General features: G+C 37.6%; 1 pseudogene; it reads right to left on the reverse strand.

The window, feature by feature from the left end:
- Positions 1 to 7,658: 7,658 nt before the first annotated feature.
- LOC135052498 (5S ribosomal RNA) lies at positions 7,659 to 7,776 on the reverse strand (annotated as a pseudogene).
- Positions 7,777 to 12,780: the final 5,004 nt, after the last annotated feature.

The raw sequence follows: 12,780 nt of genomic DNA on the forward strand, positions 1-12,780 counted from the left end.
CCCCTGGATCATTAGGATGAATTTTCTGCATGAGAATTTCTATTCTTATTATTGTAGCAGGAAGTGTCTGCTTGTCGACGTCTGTTAGTAGCACTTTCCTGTCCGAGGAAGGATCATTCCATGAAGAATGCACCACCGCTGGATCTTTGGCCCCTCAGAAGACACTGTTACTCATTTTTGTAGTGCTTTAATCAATAAAGATTTATACTAAGATGGTCAGCAAATGTTATTTTAAATTATCGCCATTGTTCAGCTAATCAAGAACTCTTGCAATAAACAATCACAGTTTGTCACAGTGACGAAATCATGGCTTGCGTATTATTGATTGTCTTTTTACTCTTTCATTTCTTATCTGATATTAGTTTAAATAATGAAACACTTTATGACTATTGTGCATATTAAAGTAATACTTGCAGAAGTATGGCAGGGTTCCTGATTTGAAACTCTTTGGAACCCCAGGATCAGTTGATGAATTTGCTGCATAAGAAATTATTTTCATATTATTAATGCAGGAAGTGTCTTCTTGTCGACGTCTGTTAGTAGAAGTTTCCTGTCCAAGGAAGGATCATTCCATGAAGGTTGCCACCACCGCTGGACCTTTGGCCCCTGAGAAGACATTGCTACTCATTTTTTGAAAGCTTTAATCAATAAAGATTTATTATCAGTTGGTCAGCAAACATTTTTTTATATTGGCACCATTTTTGAGCCAATCAAGACTTCTTGCAATAAACAATCACAGTTTGTCACAGTGAGCAAATCATGGATTGCCTGTTATTGTGCATCTTTTTCACTCTTTCATTAATTATCTGGTACTTGTAAGAAAAGCTCAGTCCAACAGTGGTAGTCAAAAATAGAAAATCTTTAGAAAAACTGTATTCTATAGTCCAACCTATAAATATGCATAATAAACACAATACCTATTATATTCACTATGATGCCACATTTTAACAATGTATCAGTCTGATACATCATTTTAGAGCTTCAAAAAATAACAGTGTATATACCTAATACTTAAAAATGCTTTAACCTAAGGCATAACAATGCTTTATATAGAGTCATCAGTATGTAAATCAACAACATATACCTGTAAGTGTTACATAACCTTAGTTACATAATTCTGGCAATTCTTGAAACTTATATTTGTGATGCGTAACAGTGTCATATATGTATACAATGCACAATACTATCACAATCTATTACTCATATATAAGAATGCTAAATCATGAAGTAAAACTAAAAGATAACCATGCATAATAGTGATACATGAATATTATACACAGGTACAAAATGCTTTGCCAGTTAATATGATGTTACTGTGTTATCATATAATGTTATAATGTAATATAATACTGCAGCCGTGTACAATTTAAGCAGTGATAATATAGGAACTTACTACAAAGTTATATAACACATTATGACCATTTTGCATATTAATGTAGTACATGCAGAGGTGTGGCAGGGTTTCTAATCTGGGACTCTATGGAACCCCTGGATCATTAGGATGAATTTGCTGCATGAGAATTTCTATTCTTATTATTGTAGCAGGAAGTGTCTGCTTGTTGACGTCTGTTAGTAGCACTTTCCTGTCCGAAGAAGGATCGTTCCATGAAGAATGCACCACCGCTGGATCTATGGCCCCTCAGAAGACACTGTTACTCATTTTTGTAGAGCTTTAATCAATAAAGATTTATACTAAGATGGTCAGCAAATGTTATTATAAATTGTCACCATTGTTCAGCTAATCAAGAATTCTTGCAATAAACAATCACAGTTTGTCAAAGTGACGAAATCATGGCTTGCGTATTATTGATTGTCTTTTTACTGTTTCATTTCTTATCTGGTATTAGTTTAAATAATGTAACACTTTATGACTATTGTGCATATTAAAGTAATACTTGCAGAAGTATGGCAGGGTTCCTGATTTGAAACTCTTTGGAACCCCAGGATCATTTTGATGAATTTGCTGCTTAAGAAAATCTTTTCAGTACATGCAGAGGTGTGGCAGGGTTTCTAATGTGGAACTGTATGGAACCCTTGGATCATTAGGATGAATTTGCTGCATGAGAATTTCTATTCTTAGTATTGTAGCAGGAAGTGTCTGCTTGTCGACGTCTGTTAGTAGCACTTTCCTGTCCAAAGAAGGATCATTCCATGAAGAATGCACCACCGCTGGATCTTTGGCCCCTCAGAAGACACTGTTACTCTTTTTTGTAAAGCTTTAATCAATAAAGATTTATACTAATGGTCAGCAAATGTTGTTTTAAATTGTCACCATTTTTCAGCTAATCAAGAATTCTTGCAATAAACAATCACAGTTTGTCACAGTGACGAAATCATGGATTGCGTGTTATTGAGCGTCTTGTTACTCTTTCATTTCTTATCTGGTATTAGTTTAAATAATGTAACACTTTATGACTATTGTGCATATTAAAGTAATACTTGCAGAAGTACTGTACAGCAGGGTTCCTGATTTGAAACTTCAACCCCAGGATCATTTTGATGAATTGGCTGCATAAGAAATTATTTTCATAGTTTTAATGCAGGAAGTGTCTGCTTGTCGACGTCTATTAGTAGCAGTTTCCTGTCCGAGGAAGGATCATTCCATGAAGGTTGCCACCACCGCTGGACCTTTGGCCCCTGAGAAGACATTGTTACTCATTTTTTGAAAGCATTAATCAATGAAGATTTATTCTCAGTTGGTCAGCAAACATTATTTTATATTGGCACCATTTTTGAGCCAATCAAGACTTCTTGCAATAAACAATCACAGTTTGCTACAGTGAGCAAATTATGGATTGTGTGTTATTGTGCATCTTTTTCACTCTTTCATTTATTATCTGGTGCTTGTAAGAAAAGCTCAGTCCAACAGTGGTGGTCAAAAATAGAAAATCTTTAGAAAAACAGTATTCTATAGTTCAAACTATAAATATGCATAATAAACACAATATCTATTATATTCACCATGATGCCACATTTTAACAATGTATAGGTCTGATACATCATTTTAGAGCTTCAACAAATAACAGTGTATATATCTAATACTTAAAAATGCTTTAAACTAAGGCATAACAATGCTTTATACAGAGTCATCAGTATGTAAATCAACAACATATACCTGTAAGTGTTACATAACTTTAGTTACATAATTCTGCCAATTCTTGAAACTTATAATTGTGATACGTAACAGTGTCATATATGTATACAATGCACAGTACTATCACAATCTATTACTCATATATAAGAATGCTAAATCATGAAGTAAAACTAAAAGATAACCATGCATAATAGTGATACATGAATATTATACACAGGTACAAAATGCTTTGCCAGTTAATATGATGTTACTGTGTTATCATATAATGTTATAGTGTAATATAATACTGCAGCTGTGTACAATTTAAGCAGTGATAATTAAATATAGGAAATTACTACAGTGTCATATAACACATTATGACCATTGTGCATATTAATGTAGTACATGCAGAGGTGTGGCAGGGTTTCTAATGTGGAACTGTATGGAACCCTTGGATCATTAGGATGAATTTGCTGCATGAGAATTTCTATTCTTATTATTGTAGCAGGAAGTGTCTGCTTGTCGACGTCTGTTAGTAGCACTTTCCTGTCCGAGGAAGGATCATTCCATGAAGAATGCACCACCGCTGGATCTTTGGCCCCTCAAAAGACACTGTTACTCATTTATGTAAAGCTTTAATCAATAAAGATTTATACTAAGATGGTCAGCAAATGTTATTTTAAATTATCGCCATTGTTCAGCTAATCAAGAACTCTTGCAATAAACAATCACAGTTTGTCACAGTGACGAAATCATGGCTTGCGTATTATTGATTGTCTTTTTACTCTTTCATTTCTTATCTGATATTAGTTTAAATAATGAAACACTTTATGACTATTGTGCATATTAAAGTAATACTTGCAGAAGTATGGCAGGGTTCCTGATTTGAAACTCTTTGGAACCCCAGGATCAGTTGATGAATTTGCTGCATAAGAAATTATTTTCATATTATTAATGCAGGAAGTGTCTGCTTGTCGACGTCTGTTAGTAGCAGTTTCCTGTCCAAGGAAGGATCATTCCATGAAGGTTGCCACCACCGCTGGACCTTTGGCCCCTGAGAAGACACTCTTACTCATTTTTTGAAAGCTTTAATCAATAAAGATTTATTATCAGTTGGTCAGCAAACATTTTTTTATATTGGCACCATTTTTGAGCCAATCAAGACTTCTTGCAATAAACAATCACAGTTTGTCACAGTGAGCAAATCATGGATTGCGTGTTATTGTGCGTCTTTTTCACTCTTTCATTAATTATCTGGTACTTGTAAGAAAAGCTCAGTCCAACAGTGGTAGTCAAAAATAGAAAATCTTTAGAAAAACTGTATTCTATAGTCCAACATATAAATATGCATAATAAACACAATACCTATTATATTCACTATGATGCCACATTTTAACAATGTATCAGTCTGATACATCATTTTAGAGCTTCAAAAAAAAACAGTGTATATACCTAATACTTAAAAATGCTTTAACCTAAGGCATAACAATGCTTTATATAGAGTCATCAGTATGTAAATCAACAACATATACCTGTAAGTGTTACATAACTTTAGTTACATAATTCTGGCAATTCTTGAAACTTATATTTGTGATGCGTAACAGTGTCATATATGTATACAATGCACAATACTATCACAATCTATTACTCATATATAATAATGCTAAATCATGAAGTAAAACTAAAAGATAACCATGCATAAAAGTGATACATGAATATTATACACAGGTACAAAATGCTTTGCCAGTTAATATGATGTTACTGTGTTATCATATAATGTTATAATGTAATATAATACTGCAGCCGTGTACAATTTAAGCAGTGATAATTAATATAGGAACTTACTACAATGTCATATAACACATTATAACCATTTTGCATATTAATGTAGTACATGCAGAGGTGTGGCAGGGTTTCTAATGTGGGACTCTATGGAACCCCTGGATCATTAGGATGAATTTGCTGCATGAGAATTTCTATTCTTATTATTGTAGCAGGAAGTGTCTGCTTGTTGACGTCTGTTAGTAGCACTTTCCTGTCCGAAGAAGGATCGTTCCATGAAGAATGCACCACCGCTGGATCTTTGGCCCCTCAGAAGACACTGTTACTCATTTTTGTAGAGCTTTAATCAATAAAGATTTAAACTAAGATTGTCAGCAAATGTTATTTTAAATTGTCACCATTGTTCAGCTAATCAAGAATTCTTGCAATAAATAATCACAGTTTGTCACAGTGACAAAATCATGGATTGCATGTTATTAAGCATCTTTTAACTGTTTCATTTCTTATCTGTTATTAGTTTAAATAATGTAACACTTTATGACTGTTGTGCATATTATCTTGTCTAACTTTTCTTGAGATATGGACTATGTGTGCTTACGATTTTGGCTTATGTGAGATTTCGGCTTATGTGAGATGTCATTGACATGTGAGATGAACTAGATAGTACACCGATCCAGCAAGGATTGACTTGCCTGCACAGTCTGTCTTTTCTTGCGTTGCCGACCTGGCGGGACCGCGCATCGGGATCGCAAGGTGACTTTCACCTTGCGATCTGCACTAACTTTTCTTGAGATTTTGACTATATAGTCAAAATCGAAAGAAAATATCTCCCCGTGTGTACACACCCTTATAATTGTGATTCATAACAGTGTAATATATCTATATAATACACAGTACTATCCCAATCTATAACACGTAATTAAGAATGCTAAATCATGAAGTAAAACTGTAAAAAATAACCATGCATTTGAGTAATACATGCAAATTGTAAACAGGTACAAAATGTTTTGGCAGTTAATATGATGTAACTGTGTTATCATATAATGTTATAATGCAATATAATACTGCAGCTGTGTACAATTTAAGCAGTGAAAATGAAATATAGGAATTTTAATACTATGTCATATAACACATTATGACCATTGTGCATATCAATGTATGTAATATATACAGAGGTGTGGCAGGGTTTCTAATGTGGGACTACATGGTACTCCATGATCGTTAGGATGAATTTGCTGCATGAGAAATTATATTTATAGTATTGTAGCAGGAAGTGTCTGCTTGTCGACGTCTGTTAGTACCACTTTCCTGTCAGAGGAAGGATCATTCCATGAAGGTTGCCACCACCGCTGGTTCTTTGGCCCTTGAGAAGACACAGTTACTAATTTTTTGAAAGCCTTAATTTATAAAGATTCATACTCAGTTGGTCAAGAAATGTGATTTTAAATTGTCACCATGTTTGAGCCAATCAGGACTTCTTGCAATAAACAATCACAGTTTGTCACAGTGAGCAAATCATGGATTTCATGTTATTGAGCCTCTTATTCAATCTTTAATTTCTTTTCTGGTACTAGTTTAAGTCATGTAATACTTTATGACTATTGTGAATGTTAACGTAATACTTGTAATGATTTGAAACTCTTTGGAACCCCAGGATCATTTTGATGAATTTGCTGCATAAGAATTTATTTTCATAGTATTAATGTAGGAAGTGTCTGCTTGTCGACATCTGTTAGTAGCACTTTTCTGTCTGAGAAAGGATCACTCCATGAAGGTTGCCACCACTACTGGATCTTTGGCGCCTGAAAAGACACTGTTACAAATTTTTCAAAATCCATAATCTATAAAGATTCAAACTCAGTTGGTCAAGAAACATTATTTTATATTGGCACCATTTTTGAGCCAATCAGGACTTCTTGCAATAAACAATCACAGTTTGTCACAGTGAGCAAATCATGGATTGCGTGTTATTGAGCCTCATTTTCACTCTTTTATTTCTCATCTGGTAAAAGTGTAAGTCATATAACACTTTATAACTATTGTGCATATTAACATAATAGTTGCATAGGTATGGCAGGGTTCTTGATTTGAGAATCTTTGGAACCCCAGGATCATTTTGATGAATTTGCTGCATACAAATTCTTTTCATACTATTAAAACAGGAAGTGTCTGCTTTTTGACATCTGTTAGTAGCACTATTCTGTCCGAAGAACGATCATTCCATGAAGGTTGCCGCTACCACTGAATCTTTGTCCTCTGAGAAGACAGTCATGATTGGATGCTTTGTTAGGTTATTGGCTGCACTTTCCCAGCTTCTAGTCATTATCAATTGCAGCTGCTTTCCCTGGTCTGTAGCTCGTACCACACATAGCATGGGTGTTAAAACATTTAAACATATTTTTAACATTACATGTAGTATGTGGGATGGCTGCCTGTTTCCTGGGATAGGCAGCATTGGGTTTCACAACCATAGTATTAGATTAGAGAAAGAAAAGACAAAAGTAACTCTTTTTGGGAGAACTCTTCAAAATTAATGACAACAGATATAGGTCTCAATAGAGGTGTACTGGTGAATTGCCTAAAACTTAACATTTATTCTGTTTAGTAGTTTAAAATAAAGACATACAGTATTGTCCAACATTGCTTACTTATCTTGATTTAAATGGTAATTTATAAGGTTCAACATAAAAGGTGGTGAAAATGTATTTCAGGATGCTGTGTCCACATTGAGCTCTATATTATTATGACCAACCCGTGATAGAAGATGGAAAGTAAGTATAATATTCATCCAAATGTTAATAAGAGTCCACAGTACCCAGTTTTCCTAGATGGTCTCCCATCCAAGTACTGACCAGGCCTATCCTACTTAGCTTCCAAAATTGAACAGTATCGGGTGTATTTAGGATAGTATGGCCATGGGCAGTTATACCAGGATGACTGAAGAAAGAAAGAGAGCCCACTTCTGCTGTCTGTACTGTGCCTGGATCCAAAGTATAAACATACTGGTCCCAAGGCTATTCCATATGAGATAGCGCTGGAAAAAAGAGGTAATTAAACAGAAATAATTTAGAAGTATCAGTTCGGATTCTGTCCCCAGGCCTGAAGGAAGAAAAGATACTTCTGCTGTCTGTTGTGACTGCAAATAGTTAACTGAAGAGAGCAAGGCTAACGTCAGTACTGCTGTCAGCCAGATGAGAGAGTGATAGAGTACTGGTTGATTTTTCACAGATGATCACTATTGGACTTTTTTGGAATGATACTAATGCAAATGTATCACAGAATAGAGCTTATTCTCAAGCAATTGTTGAATACAATGGTGCTGATTATTCATAAATGAATATATACAATATGTTCAAAGATAGACTATTAATAACACTTAATGATATTCAAATACATGGGGGAATAAGCCTCACAAAAAGCAGACAGCATCCAAATGTTGTATAGAAAGTCAGTCAAATATCACTGGTTTGAAAAAGATGTTATTTGCTGTGATGTACATAGGATAAATTCTCATAAAATGTACAAAAATATAAATGCTACAAGTAAAAGTATAGAAACATCACATGATATACAGAATATCACAGCATAAATGTGAGTTTCAGCAAGAAATCTGCACTCAGGGGTGTATCTAGGGGTCTGAGCGTCCCTGGCAAAGTAAGGAACTGGCGCCCCCCACCTCCACCCACCTCCACCCTGGGACACAGAGGTTGAAGTTACAGATAGTCTGAGGTCAGAGACACTGAGGGAGAATTACAGGGAGGGTGTGGGTAGGGACAATGAGGTGGAGGGCTTACAGGGAGGCTGAGGTCAGGGACACTGGGGCAATTACAGGGAGAATGTGGGCAGGGACCCTGAGGGGGAATTACAGGAGGGTGTGGGCAGGGACACTGAGGAGGGAGTCACAGGGAGGCTGAGGTCTGGGACACAGGGAATTACAGGGAGGGTATGGGCAGGGACACTGAAGTGGAATTACAGGAGGGTGTGGGCAGGGACACTGAGGGGGTAGTCACAGGGAGGCTGAGGTCAGGGACACTAAGGGGGAATTACAGGGAGGGTGCGGGTTGGGAAAATAAGAGGGAGGGGCTAAAGGGAGGCTGAGGTCAAGGACACTGAGGGGCAATTACAGGGAGCTTGTGGGAAGGGACCCTTAGAGGGAATTACAGGAGTGTGGTCAGGGATACTGAGGGAACAGTCACAGGGAGACAGGTCTGGAACACAGGGAGAATTACAGGGAGGGTGCAGGCAGGGACACTGAGGGGGAATTACGAGGAGGGTGCGGGCAGGGACACTGAGGGGGAATTATGGTTAGGTTGTGGGCAGGGACACTGAGAGAATTACGGTGAGGGTGCAAGCAGGGATACTATGGGGGAATTATGGGAAAGATGCGGGCAGGGACACAGATAGAATTACAGGAATGTGTAGGCAGGGTCACTGAGGGGGCTGTTACAGGGATGGTGTGGGCAGGGACACTGAGGGGGAATTACAAGGAGGATGCGGGCAGGGACACTGAGGGGGAATTACGAGAAGGGTGCAGCCAGGAACACTGAGGGGGAATTATGGGGAGGTTGCAGGCAGGGACACCGAGGGGATATATGTACACATACATTTAAAAACCCCTCTCTAGGAGTGATGGGACTACATGTCCCAGCAAATCCAGTTGACAAGGTATGCTAGGACTAGTAGTCTCAACACAGCTGGATAGGCAGTCAGTGGTCTAGATACCTCTCCATACAGAGCTCTTTGTAACCAGCGATCCAAACTGCCAGGATAAGACCATGCAGTGCAGCTACAGACTGCACTTACTGCATATAGCAGGGACGTGCGGTGAGCTAAATTGCTCAGGAGGCACTGGCTTGCACCAGAGCAAGATTTACACACAATATATGAGCCAAAGGGTACATGGGGGCATTATACACATGTGCAGCAGTATAAACTCCTGAAAATTTTGTGAGTTTTGATCAGAGATGTGTGGAAAGGATACATTTTGCAGTGCCTTACCTGCCATAGACTTTTTACTCCACAGTTTTGGCTATAAAAATGTTTAGAATAATGCAAAGAAGATATTTCAAACATATTCTTTGTATTTTTCATATACTTTATACAGTAAAAACTCTAGCACAAACGTCAGTATGACAGGAAAGGCTCTGCCTTACCCCACCGCACGTCACTGGCATATAGGATAAATTACCATGTAATGCACACACATATAAGTGCTACACGTGAGAGTATAGAAATATCTCATGATGTACAGAATAGCACCTCATAAATTTGAGTTTTGGCGCAAAATCAGTACTTGGCTGCACTCACAGCCATTGCTACGCTTGGGATGCAGCATTCAGCTTCAGTTATTCCTGTATAAGACTACCCCCAGACTTCCATTGGCTAGTTACACAGGAGTCTGGGGGCATGTTTATACAGGAAGGAGAAGGTAAGTGCTGCCAAACACAGTGTTAATGATACCTGGAGCCATGATATAATTTTATTAGAAGTTACAACTCTAATTGAACTGAATAGTAATTTCATAGTACCATGGATGTCATTCCGAGTTGATCGATTGCTAGCAGTTTTTAGCAGCTGTGCAAATGCTATGCCGCCGCCCACTGGGAGTGTATTTTAGCTTAGCAGAAGTGCGAACGGTTGTATCGCAGAGCGCCTGCAAACATTTTTTGTGTAGTTTCAGAGTAGCTCCAAACATACTCAGCGCTTGCGATCACTTCAGACTATTCAGTTCCGGATTTGATGTCACACACCCGCCCAGCATTCGCCCAGCCACGCCTGCATTTTTCCGAACACTCCCTGAAATCGGTCAGTTGCCACCCAGAAACGTACACTTCATGTCAATCACTCTACGGCAATCAGTGCGACTTAATTGCATCGCTAGACCCTGTGCAAAACTGCATCGTTCGTTGTACCCATACGTCATGCGTGCGCATTGCGCCGCATACACATGCGAAGAACTGCAGTTTTTTTGCCTGATCGCTGTGCTGTGAACAAATGCAGCTAGCGATCAACTCGGAATGACCACCCATGTATAAAAAAATTAACTGAAAAATGATATATTTCATTTACAGTATTTAAGGGGGTAATTCTGAGTTGATCGCAGCAGGAACTTTGTTAGCAGTTGGGCAAAACCATGTGCACTGCAGGGGAGGCAGATATAACATGTGCAGAGAGAGTTAGATTTGGGTGGGTTATTTTGTTTCTGTGCAGGGTAAATACTGGCTGCTTTATCTTTACACTGCAATTTAGATTGCAGATTGAACACACCACACCCAAATCTAACTCTCTCTGCATATGTTATATTTGCCTCCCCTGCAGTGGACATGGTTTTGCCCAACTGATAACAAAGTTCCTGATGCGATCAACTCAGAATTACCCCCTTAGTGACTGATTTCTGTGTGAGCTCCCTTCATTGTGTGGTCCCCTGGACATTAGCCAGTCTAGCCACCGCCACTGGTTATCAGTACTCCCCTGTGTAAATTTTGAGGTATAATTTTTTGAAAAGTAGTTTTTTAATTCTTTAACCATCATATTACAGACTTGATGTTATTCTGCCATGGCAATATAATTTATCTATTAGTGCAATGCCTCATTTTGTCATTATAGTGTTTTTGTTTTTTGCATGAGCTCAAGTTAGGGTGCTGCTGGCATTTTAATACACTGACTGCACAATGGCCAGTATTGGATGGGATTTGCATTCTATTTTCAGATTAATGGTGATATTCCATAATTTATTATGGACTTCCTGGACTAGCAGTGTATTTTCACAAGTCTGGAATGAAGCAATATTTTGTGGACAGTTTTGTTAAAAAATTTTATTGATTCTTATGCATTATGCACAAAGATTCAAACAGTTTATAATGTCATAAAAATAAAATCATAAAACGACATAATGTAGATGACACGTAAGAGTGTCCTGAACATATAATATATGTACAAGTAAACAAATAATTAAATACATTAGCTACTTAGGTATTCAAGAAATACTATAAAAGTCTCAATATAGAAATACAAAAAATAACAATGCCCTGCAGACTAGGGAGTTCCCCAACATAATTATACAGGGGTTATTATCAGCTAGTCGCAGTAAATACGACAAAGTGGACACAAAGCATGGAGCTGTGTCTGCAATGGGAGTATAGCTATGTAACTTTCAAAAATGTTAAAGAAAAAATGGTTAACTCTATATTCTTTGGCCAAAGAACACTACAGCCATTTTATTCTAATCAACAAAAATAACTGTTCCTAAAAGAGAGAGAATGAGCCATTCCCACCTGAAACCCTACCAGCAATATGGTTTCATTTAGGGTGAGTAGGAGTTTTCAACAACCAGCTAATGCTTTTGTGGACAGTTTTAATACATTTGCCTATCTTCAGGCAATGTGTTTTAGAAACATCAGTATAATTAATTGGTACTTGCAATTAATTTACAGATGGAACCGCGCTCTTCTACTGCTGCTCCATTGAAAACGTGCACTCCCGATGGGACTAGGTGATTTGGCACCTAGCCCCGCTACTGGAGTGCACAGAGACTCTCCTACTGTAGTGAATGGGGCATGTTCGCATCACGGACATACATGCAACCTAGGCGTTGCAGTAGGTGCACTCAGGCAGGCACGCCTATGCACAGACGGAGCTACGATTAGCATGTCTCCATCTGTATATTACATTGATTTATTTTTATAAAAATAAAGTAAATCTGTAATGCCCTGTGAACCTTGGAGGTAGATTTACTAAAGGTCATAGTTTTTGTGAAACAGTAAAATCCGAAGCAAAATTTACCAAAAGACAGACTTTAGAACAAGTTAGAACATTGGACCAACAATGTATATGTATTCATAGAGTCTATAGAAACCAAAGATCTTATAATGGTTAGTTTCAAAATTGATCAAACAATAGACTGTTAACTGACAGGCATGTTTGAA

The sequence above is a fragment of the Pseudophryne corroboree genome, chromosome 2 (genome assembly GCF_028390025.1).
Source record: "Pseudophryne corroboree isolate aPseCor3 chromosome 2, aPseCor3.hap2, whole genome shotgun sequence".
NCBI classification, from domain to species: Eukaryota; Metazoa; Chordata; class Amphibia; order Anura; family Myobatrachidae; genus Pseudophryne; species Pseudophryne corroboree.